Raw genomic sequence first — 12,153 nt, forward strand, 5'->3', positions numbered from 1 at the left:
TTTCAAAAAGAAGGAAGATGGTTCAAAATGAGTCAGAAAAGCAAAAAACGGCAATGAGGGCAGCTGCAGCGATCATGCAGGAGGCTAGCGCCCCAGCAGCTAGCCAAGTTTATGGACAGCCAGCCTAGCCGGGGCAGGAGACTGCTAACGTGGCAGCAGCTGGTCACATTTTCTCAAATGAACTTGATTTGCACTCCCAACCGTGTGTCTCTGCTCACATCTACCATATCATCTGTACTCTTCCTAAATCTTGTTGGACCTCCACTGGCTAAATTCAATCCAGTCCCGTACGTGAGGTCTTGGGTGGCCATAGGACACAGAACTGCCACTGACATACCCAGTAAAACCCGAGACAGCGAGGGGGTGGAGAATCTGGACATGCTCACGGTGTGGAATGTTTTGGACAACTAAATATGGTCAGCATACTTAATAAGCCGTCGTGCCAATCTTTTAAGCAATAGTACATGAGATGCTGTTGTTTAAAGAGAATGATAATACTAAGGGGCTGTGAGATATCAATAGAACCATTATGTGGCAAGATAAGAAATATTAATAAAGTATTAATAAGTATAAAATAATAAGTGTAATATATATAAGTATATAAGTATAATAAGTATATAATATTAATAAACATTTCCAAAAGTATTCCGGGAACAGCCGAATGGGGCTTTGACGTCACAGCCAGGAAACAAAAGGTCGAGGCAGGTGTCATTGTTGTTTATCGACGAGAGAGTTGCTTTTGTGTGTTATCAAAAAATCGCTAAAATGGTTCAAACCTGTCCTGCTTTGTGGTGTACAAATAGCCATTTGTCGCAATGTAGTACTCATGAGTTCCCGAACGCGATAAAAAGAGCTGGACTACGCCGACAATGACTAAAGTTCGTCCGTGCAAAGAGGGCTAATTTTGCAGACCAAGCCTCCGGCACGGTTTTGTGTGGTGCGCATTTTACACCTGAAAGCTATTCGAACTATGGACAGATGAAATCAGGTTTTTCTAAGAAATGGCTGCTGAAAGCAGATGCGGGGCCCACCATACACGCGCAGCCACCTAAATGTCCCGAGATATCAAGAAAGAGGACGATGACTGGCACTGATGAGACCACCCCACTACCCCAGGCTAAGCAAAGGAGGGGAGCAGCCAATCTTGAAATGGCCAGAGTGAGTACTCTTTTATAATAAAAAACATATCACGCATTGGATGTAGGACTGGACACATGTATAAATTATCGCTCGTTAAATATATACAACAAATCCTCTAATCCCATTCATATTTGTGTCTGTTGGCTGATGAAAACCTATGATAGCACACTAAATGATAATTATTCTATACATTATTTTGCGGTCACAGTGTATCAGCTTCACAAAAAGAAATGCAAAACAAACCATTCGGTGTTTCCCACACGATCTGTTGCCGGTGTTTCATCAGTGTGATTGCTCCCCTAAATGATCGTTTCATTAGGCTGCATTGGCTTTCGTTTGGCCTCAAATTGATAACCCAAAACACCAAAGAAAGGTTCATAACTCTCCTCGTCACCATTAGAAGAAAGTTAGTTACGTCGAATTCGTCGCTGCAACTAGAGACAAAATTGTCCGCCATCATCGCCGCCATTCACTACTAAGCACTGAGCCGGGTGTTTCCTAGTTGTGACGTCATGCACACAATATGCTAGATTTCTGGGATCTCGGGTGCCGGTCGTTTTAGCTTGACAATCGGTCCAAATTTCTATCATTTTCTTGGTGTTGCGATGTGTGTAATTACACGAAGTGGCATTATATGAATCCAAAAGGCATGCGTTTATGGATAAATGATGGAATATTAGCATTTCCCCAGGTGTTTTCATACTCTTTAACGTCATTTGTGGTACAGGAGTGCTGCGTACGCTGTACTCGAGTACCACCAATGACGTTAAGCAACAGCATCAAGTGTACTTTTGTGATTATATAACGGACCACTACAATAAAGTCACCATAAAATGTGTTCATAATATGAGCTAATTTGCTGTCAAATGTTACGTTAATGCAATAAAGTAGGTGACACCGTTTTGAATTATTTTCAATTTATTTGCTTACATGGGCCTATACAATAATTACAACTGTATTATTGGAATACATTATTATAGAAGTATAATTAATTGACGGATAAATATGTTTGTAAACTACAGACTCAAAGCACGAATATAACGACGTAGTGATACATTTGGTGATGAGGCCCTAGCCATGTATTAATCATCTAGGCATGTTATATCATGATTAATGCACGGCAACTGACCAATCAGAGAGCTTCCTCAAACCCACACATTATTTTAATAGATAATAATAATGTGAGAGTTGTGTTATTTATTGTTAGCTCAGATTTTTTTTTAATTATGTTCTACAAGTGAGACCTGTTGAGAAACGAATTGCTGACTGTGTACTGTAAGTCCCACCTGGGGTTATTTGGGCAATTGCCCGTGCTGTGCAGAGTATGGCCTAAATAGTTGTAAATTGTTTTCATAACATTTATACCATGGATATTATCTGAAATTGAGGCTTGTAAGTCCCACAGCATGGCAAGTGGGCATTTGTGTGTTATTTTCAGCACCATTTTCTGCGAATGTTCCGGGACCTGTGCCCGTCTCGTCATCCCTGCGCTGTCATATGTACTTTGTGTTCCGACACCTTATGATTTACAAATTAAGCACTGGATATAAGCTAACTATCAACACAACCCATGTTGCGGGAAAATTGGCCAGGACAATCTCTTAGCGATATCAAATAATCAAGCCTTTGCTAAATTAAAAAAGTCAAAATCAAAAAGGAGTGGTATTACTGAAATTAGGCCTGATTGTTGAGGGTGTGTGTGTGTGTACCCATTTTTACACACTGTATCTTGTGCCCATATAAGTCTTCACAGTCTGCTGGTATTCTGATAACAAGATGGATGGTGATTAACAAGTACAGTTAGCGAGCAGTATGCCCTCGTGACGTCTAAAGCGCTTTCATTGCTCTGCACATTTTTCTCTCAGCATACTCTCCATCTGTGAAGATATTCACTCAGAGACTGTGTAAGCAAGAGAGAGAGAGAGAGAGAGAGAGAGAGAGAGACAGAGAGAGAGAGAGAGAGAGAGAGAGAGAGAGCGTGCGTGAGAAGCAAGAGAGACAGGAACAAACATAACACTTCTCTCCATCTGTGACCTCTCAGCTCCTCCATCCACTCTGTGAATGTGAGTGCAACAATGGAGGAGTGTGACAGAGAGCGAGGAAGATTGCCTCGCTATTCAGGTATGTGCCAGCAGTAGGCGAGCTCAAGGATAGCTCATTTGATTCAGAAAGGGGGGGGGACTGTCACAGATATTGCTGTTCAGCAATGGATGCAGCTGTGATTAAAACTTCTCTCTAAAACAGAAACAAGTCATTTCATTTGTGATATAACGCCCATTTACAGTATATTCTCATCAACGTGTGTTCAGTATTAAAAAGTCGCTATAAAGTTAAATCAAAGATTTGTTTCTGACTAGATGATTGCTGAAAACATGCAGAGAACAGTTATGGAGATATTGGACTATATTTTCATGCATAAATGCAGCACAGCTTTGCAATTTCGTGTTGAAGCGCAAATCGGCGCCATTTTAAATTTAGTTGGACTTTCTGCCACTCCATCAACAACTATACTGTCTTCTATGCTGGCTTTATGATTATCATCAGTAGAAAACAATTCACTGTTTTTTTTCAACCTCCTAAGAATTTTTTCGCTTGATGTAAAATACTATTTCACATTTCATGTACTGTTTACGTACGTACAGTGTGTCACAAAACTAAGTACACCCCTCACTTTTCTGCAGATATTTAAGTATATCTTTTCATGGGACAACACTAACAAAATGACACTTTGACACAATGAAAAGTAGTCTGTGTGCAGCTAATATAATAGAGTTAATTTATTTTCCCCTCAAAATAACTCAAAATATAACCATTAATATCTAAACCCCTGGCAACAAAAGTGAGTACACCCCATAGAAACTACATCCCTAAATGTCCAAATTGAGTACTGCTTGTTATTTTCCCTCCAAAATGTCACGTGACTCATTAGTGTTACTAGGTCCAGGTGTGCATAGGGAGCAGGTGTGTTCAAATGTGTAATGCAGCACTCACAGTCGCTCATACTGGTCACTGAAAGTTTAGTCTACTAAATCCACCCGAGAAAACACGCACAAAAGTAGAGTTCACTTTTTTATGTATTAAAAAAAGGTGTTTATAATACTGTAGCCACACAAAAAGAATGATGAAAGGAAATACAAGAAAAACTGAAGCTTTAGAACAAACTTTAAAGTGCATGTGACACGAAAAAGCATGTTTATTTCATAATACATGCGGTATTTTATGCTCCTGAATGATATGGACCGCTTGGATGTGTGTGGAAGCGATCCCTATATTTATTTACTTTTTTTAATCCCGCGCCATGAAAATGAGTGACTTCCGGCTTCGGTCTTGCATTGAGGAGGAGGACGCTGTGACGTGTACGGTAGAAGACGTCCTCTTCACTATACAGCGTACTGTTGTGTATGAGGACGAAGGATTCAGCTGATTTTGCGGATTAATACGTTTATTTTTCACATCACGCCAGCCAAACGGCTGCAGAAAAATCATTCTGTATGAGGGAGAGGCGTATGCGCCTTTTTGGAGTTTCAAAAGGTTCCCATTCACTGTGGATATTTACTGTGGGACCATTTGACTTACGAGGAAGTGAGTAAACATCAGGTTTTGTATTATGTCAAATACGAATACAGCGATTACAAAGTAAACACTACAAACTTTCTTTAAATAAAGGACTACTTACGTTTGATCATTGATAGGCATGTAAAAAGCTCTCCTCATGTAAATTAGCAGCACGTTAGCTGCACAACAACTGCAGCCACCCTCCTCTGGGGAACGAACCTTAAATTGCTCTCCGCCGGGCGGTTTGCCGATCCGCGAAGACAATTGACAACCCAGTCGTCATGTCAAATAATTGAGGCTAGTTAGTGTGATCTTCCGCTTCGAAGACTTTGAAACATCACTCGGTTCGGGTTAGCATGTCGGCTAGCGGTCACGCCTTTTGGTTTGTTTACATTCTCCGAAGCCGGGGAATGGAAATGATATATGTCCGATTTAGGTGTCATAAAATATCGTTCGGGAGGTGCGACAGTAATAGTGAAGTCGACAGTTTTGACCTTTATGGAGTAATTTTGCCATGTCGTCCTGAATAAATGCATTTTTATTATTTCATATTCCATTTAGCACAAGACCGTTATTTGTCATGACCATGCCATTTATTTAGCAATTGGGGAAAATACTTGGATAAAAAGAATATCCTGTAAAAATATTGAAGAGACAGAAACAATGACATTTTGCAGCTCTCTTCGTCGCGTTTTCCTCGTTCTGAATAATTCCCCCTCAATGGGCTGACTGGTCCTTCTCATGCCATTTATATAGATATTGGGGAAAAATACTTGGATAAAAAGAATATCCTGTAAAAATATTGGAGTACAGAGACTGAAACAATGACATTTTTGCGGCTCTCTTCGTCGCGTTTTCCTCGTTCTGAATAATTCCCCCTCAATGGGCTGAATAGTAAAACCGATGAGCCCAGTCTACCACTGACGTCATCCACCTGTTGGGGACGCTAAAGCCCTATAAAGGTAGGCGTTGCTAAATGGCAGATTAAAAGACTAATTTCTCGTCATCTGCGCTTTGCTAAATTGTTGTATATAGTCGAATCGTCTCAAAATATGATTCTAATTCACATAATAATGCCATTTAAGACTTTTTTTCTCCTGTCGTATGCTCTTTAACCGTGTGGGTATTTCGTTATTACAAGTTTGACACCTGCATGAACTCCACTGGTACAACTGCCATCGCTTTTTCCATATATTCTAGAGAATGTGTTCACAATGCCCGATGGAATGGTGGCGAGGGAGCAGGTTTTCTTCCACGTGTTTGCCTGAGGTCAGTCCAGTTCCTTAAAGCGTGCAAACATGACCTTGCACACTGCTTGTTTGTAGGTGGCGTGATCCCAAGCGACATGTTCTTTCTTTTGACGTCTCTGTGGAATTTGGTTTAAAACAGCCATAAATAAGGATAAACATGGTGGGAAATGTAGTGGGGCAAGCATTAAAAAATTATGTTTAGTCAACAGCTGTCACGATAGATTCGTATGTCGAAAAATGTTGTTATAGTGCTGTAACCACGATCTGCTGGAAATCCAGCAGTCGTGCTTAACAAATTTGAATTCCAGAAAACAGCTGGACAAGTCTTGAATTAATTTGTTGGTGGGATTAAACGGCTGAATTCCAGTTGACAAATATAAACGCCCATGCCAGTGGAACATGAGCAGTGTTAGAGAATTATTTTTGATTTCACCGATGAGTACACTTTAATATCCCCATCTAGTAAGGGTGTAACGGTACACTCAGTTCATTAAAAAAAAAAAAAAAAAAAAAATAATTATAAAATCTTAAAAATTATGAATGAAAAATCCAAGCTTTGAATCCTCAGCAGTAACAACCTGACCACGAAAAAGCCATTATCCAAGTTTAAAGTGTTTTGCTAAAGAGAGAAAAATATTTCCCGCAGAAAACACGTATCTGGTTGGCGTGACAATATCTAGCCAACCTTCATAACTGTACATTGTTTGATTGTGCAGTTTTAAGTGGGTTAACACAGTGGTACCCAACCACCGGGCTGGGGACCGGTACCGGTCCGTGACGCATTTGCTAACGGGCCGCACAGAAATAAGTCATTTATCAACAGCAACATTCTGGCCTGTGCCTTGTTACACACCAGTCTGCCAGTTTACTCTAGAGATATAATAAAACTGGATAGGATGTCGCCATTAAAATCCATTGGATCCATCTACCTATACTGATAGCTGGCATAAACATATTCAGTGCAAAAGTCAACAAACAGTTGCTGCATTTTGCAATTTGGAAGCCTTATTTTATAACATTGACAATTTTAATCATCTTTCCCAAATTTCATAGAGTTGGTAAACCTATATACTAGGATAAGTTACTATTTTCGGTAATTCAAAGAAGCTTCAAACTTGGACATCTATTGCTGTCAATGGCAGCCAATGAGTTAACAGTCTGAAGGAGTAGGGGATTGCCCACATTTTTGTATGAATTATATTTAAAAAAACAACAACAACAACAAAAATCACTGCTGTGTGTAGCTTAGCTGTTGTGTGCTAGTGTAAAATATTTATCAACATGGACACACAAAGACAACAAAATTAATATTTGAAGAGGCTTTAGGGGTCTGCCCTCAGCCTTTTCAGCTATTGCTCATACTGGGCTGGCCACTTGTGTGCGTGTGTGTGTCAAGTGGTTTAGATTGCTTGTGGTGATATCATTAAGTGCAATGCTGCCTGCATTTATTCTGTGTTAATGTCAACTCAAGGTACAAGTTCTTGTAGTACACGCAAGTACATGTACATGTAGTACAAGTACACATTCTTGTTGTACAGTACAGGTACACACAAGTACACGTACTTGTAATACAAGTACACATTCTTGTAGTACAGTACGGGTAAGCACGAGTGCACGTAATTGTAGTACAAGTAACTAAAGTTGAGTAAAAGTAAGTAGCGCCACATTCTTGTACTATTAGCAAACGTACTGTTGGCACAAGTGCACAACGTATAGGCCTATGCATATCCTTGTCTTATTTCTGCAACCTTAGTTTACGGAGTGTACATAGTGCAGGAAACCTGGACAAAGACAAAGAGCCTATCTCTTATTTAGCTAATAGGTGGACAGCAGGGTATCTGTTGTAAACATAGAATCAAAACAATAATTCAATTCAATTTTATTTGTATAGCCCTCAATCACAACAGATGTCTCAAAGGACTTTACAGAGGCAATATGATACACAATTAGAAATGAAGCAACAAAGATGAATAGATACAGTTCAAGTCCTGGGTATCCCCTATCCTTAAGACCCTCCATGCCAGCAAGGAAAAACTCCAAAAACTCCAGAGTCAATTGGGAGAAAAATAAGAAACCTCAGGGAGTACCACAGTCAGGAGAGATCCACTCCCAGGACGGATAGACAGGAACCCCAGAACTGCTAATGGGAATTAGCAGGCGAAATTACGGTCCGTAAAAATGCAGTGGAGTAAAGGAGCAAGAAGAGGTCCATCTAGCCAGATGAGACGGGGGTAGCAGCGAGGACGTCTATCCAGCCAGGGGTCCGGACAGTCAGGAGGCTGCAGCTGAAAAATAGCCCCTCCCCAGAGAGGAGGGGGGGAAAGGGGACACCGGGTGACTAGTGATGAAGAGACTAGACAACTAGATATTAACATTGGAAAATAGAAATAAAGTAAGGCAAGTGGTAGGTAGAGTAAGAAAAGAAGATAGAACTCAGCGGCTGTACTTCCCCCAGCATTATAGCTTCTTGTGCAACTTAGACTAAACTGTGAGTCTACTCCGACTTCAACTAGCCTAACCATAAGCTTTGTCGAATAGGAACGTTTTTAATCTAATCATAAATGTGCAGACTGTCTCGGCTTCTTTAATACTAGCTGGAAGCTGATTCCATAAAACAGGGGCTTGGTGGCTAAAGGCTCTAGCTCCGACAGTACTTTTATAAACCCTGGGAACTACCAGTAGACCTGCATTCTGAGATCGGAGTGTTCTGTTGGGGCGGTATGGAACCAGAGCATCGGTGAGATAAGATGGCCCCAACCCATTAATGGTCTTAAATGTAAGAAGGAGTATTTTAAATTTAATTCTAAACTCGACTGGAAGCCAGTGAAGTGCCTGGAGCACAGGGGTGATGTGCTCTCTTCTATTGGTTCCTGTTAAAAGTCTTGCTGCTGCGTTTTGGACTAGCTGAAGACCTTTTAGAGAACTTTTAGGACAAGCTGCAAGTAGGGAGTTACAGTAATCCAATCTCGATGTAACGAACGCGTGAATGAATTTTTCTGCATCGCTTTTAGATAAAATATTTCTAATTTTGGCGATGTTGCGCAGGTGAAAGAAAGCCGTTCAACAGGTTTGTTTAATGTGTGCTTTAAACGATAAGTCAGGGTCAAATAAAACTCCTAGGTTTTTAACTGTGGTGCTGGAGGCTACACTTACATTGTCCAGAGTGACTATCTGGGCAGCTAAAGAGTCTCTCACACTTTTCGGGCCTATTATAAGGACTTCTGTCTTTTCAGGGTTAAGTAGAAGATAGTTAGTGCTCATCCAGGTATTTATATCTCGGACGCAGGTGCTTAGTTTTTCCACTTGCCTGACCTGCTCAGGTTTAATTGATAAATACAGTTGTGTGTCGTCAGCGTAACAATGAAAGTTAATGCTATGTTTTCTGATGATATTACCTAGAGGAAGCATATACAGCGTAAACAAGATGGGCCCGAGGATCGATCCTTGCGGCACACCATAACTAACTCTAGAGTACGATGATGATTGCTGGTTTACATTGACAAACTGGTACCTATTAGATAAATATGATTTAAACCAGCAGAGGGCTGCTCCTCTAATGCCTATGTCACATTCTAGTCTCTGCAATAAGATATTATGGTCGATTGTGTCAAAGGCTGCACTCAGGTCCAACAGAACCAGGATCGAGACTAATTCAACGTCAGCGGCAAGTAACAAGTCATTAGTTATTTTAATTAATGCAGTTTCAGTGCTATGATGAGCTCGAAAGCCAGACTGGAAATGTTCAAATAAACTATTGTCCTGTAGGTGCTGACAGAGCTGTTTACTTACCACTCTTTCAAGGACTTTGGAGAGAAATGGTAAGTTACAAATAGGTCTATAATTGGCCAAAATATCAGGATCAAGAGTAGGTTTTTTCAAGAGCGGTTTAATAACTGCATATTTAAAGGACTGTGGCACGTAGCCAGTAACTAATGAGGTATTTATTATATTTAAGATAATGTCAATAGTTAGAGGCAGGGTCTCTTTAAAAAGTTTGGTTGGGATTGGGTCTAGGAGGCACGTTGATGGTTTGGAGGACATTATAATTGAAATTACAACAATTTGGTCTACAGTGGTAAAGTTATTTAATATTTTAGAGGGGTTTAAAGGAGATTCTGAATTCTTTGTCTGCACTTTATCAGACCTAATAACTGGAAGTGATTCATTTATTTTATTTCTAATAGTTGCGATTTTATTGTTAAAAATTTTTAGGAAGTCATCACAGCTAAGGGTGGTTGGGATATAAGGTTCTATTGAGCTGTGACTGTTTGTCAGCCTTGCTACAGTGCTGAACAGAAACCTAGGATTATTTTTGTTTTCATCTATTAAGGATGAGTTATATCTGGTTTTAGCCGTACGCAAAGCCTGCTTATATGTCACTAAAATGTGTTTCCAGGCAGAGAGAGTGTGCTCTGTGTTGGAACGGCGCCAAAGTCTTTCTAATTTACGTGTCGATTGTTTAAGAGAGTGTGTTTCAGCATTATACCAGGGAGAGGCTCGTCTCGGCTTGACAAACTTTAATTTGGGGGGAGCGACGACATCGAGGGTTGTACAAAGCGTAAACATAACACGATCAACAAACTCGTCATTAACAGCAAGGCCGGACATTATTCCTTCATAATTAGATGACATGGATGCAAATATAGGCTGAATTATCTGTTTGTACTCTGAAACAGAGCGATCACATAATGTCCTTTTCATCTGAGTTCTAGTCGCTAGTGGCGGATTATCTTGAAGCACAATAACAACTTTAACAACAATAACAACTTTTACATGCTCACAAGTGACTTTAAAAATGGGAAAATCTCAGTTCAACCATTGAGAGCCATGTTAGAAGTAATTCTAAAAACATAATTAATTAATGTTGTTTAAAATTTTATTTTTATTTTTCTATAATTTTTTAAACCTGTGCCTGCTTGACACAGAGAATGGAAATTTGAGTGTCCGATTGGTCTCAACAGTTTTGATGTACGTATAACATGGAAGTATGTCCTCCCATTGTGATCATTCATTGTGCCTCATTTATTAGGAGAAAGCAGCGAACAGGAAGGGTTTATGGGGGGACAGAAGAAAAGAAGAAGATGGAGACAGAAAAAGCACACAAACAACAACAAGAAATACATTGAATGCCTACACAAACTATGAATATGTTGGTGATATCGTTAGCTAGTTGTATTTCCGTTTGACACTGTGTGGGCGACCTGATGACCAAGGAGAAGGTGGTGGTGGGAGGGGGGGGGTCTGAAAGAAAAGTGATTGGGAGGGGTGGAATCCGCCATGCGTCGTGTAGAACCAAGTATTTGTGTGAATCCCTTGTGAGTAAGAGTATGTTGGCATCCTGTTCTATGCTGTCTGATCGCTATTCCTGACACTGACTTTTTCCACTTGAGTGTGTCTAATTGCACATGTGATAGTTCTGCAGACTAGTGGAAATGCTGCGCAGGAGCCGCCCCAGGGCCACGGTCCTTCCCCAGCCAATTGGGGGGGCGAGCCAGCTCAGCCCATCCCTCCTCCCTGCAGCCCAGCAAGGAGGCCGCAGTCATCCCCCGGGATCCAGGGTGATCCCCCAGGCCATCCACGCCCCCCAACCGGCACGGCGTGCCGCGGGACCCCCAAAGGCCCACCAAGCCCAGGGCAGGGCAGGATTCCCACCCAGAGGCAGTGCGGGATCGGAGTCCCGATCCCTGCAGCCGACAGCCCAGGCAAAGAGGAGGCCCCACCCCGGGAGCCACGCCATATAGAAAAAGTGTGGGACCCACCTACCGCCCCTGTTACTGTGGCTGCCAGGTCCCCGAGCAGCCATTACCAAGCACCGTGATGGGATTGTGTGGGGAGGGTAGTGCAGTGTATGCATTAAAATAGGAGAGCCCACCTTAGGGCAGTGGGACTGTCGCAAGTTCTACCCAGCCTACCCAGAATATGATGTTATGCGTTATGATGTTAGGTGCGTTAAAAGAGGTGCAGGAATGGTGGGGCCTGCCATGAGGAGGCAACCGTGATGTAACAAATCAAATCCCATCCATCCCACAACCTCGGTGTGTGATGCATGTAAATCAAGGGGGAGCCAGCTCGGGACTGTACGGCCGTGTTCTGACCTTTCCCGGAGGCATGAATGAGTATGTGCAGTAGGTGCCAGGTTGAAAGATGTTTACAGTCCAAAGGGAAGAGTGCGCGAGTTAAGAGGCAGAACCACCAGCCGCAGGGCGAG

This window comes from Corythoichthys intestinalis, chromosome 9 (assembly GCF_030265065.1).
Source record: "Corythoichthys intestinalis isolate RoL2023-P3 chromosome 9, ASM3026506v1, whole genome shotgun sequence".
Lineage (NCBI taxonomy): Eukaryota > Metazoa > Chordata > Actinopteri > Syngnathiformes > Syngnathidae > Corythoichthys > Corythoichthys intestinalis.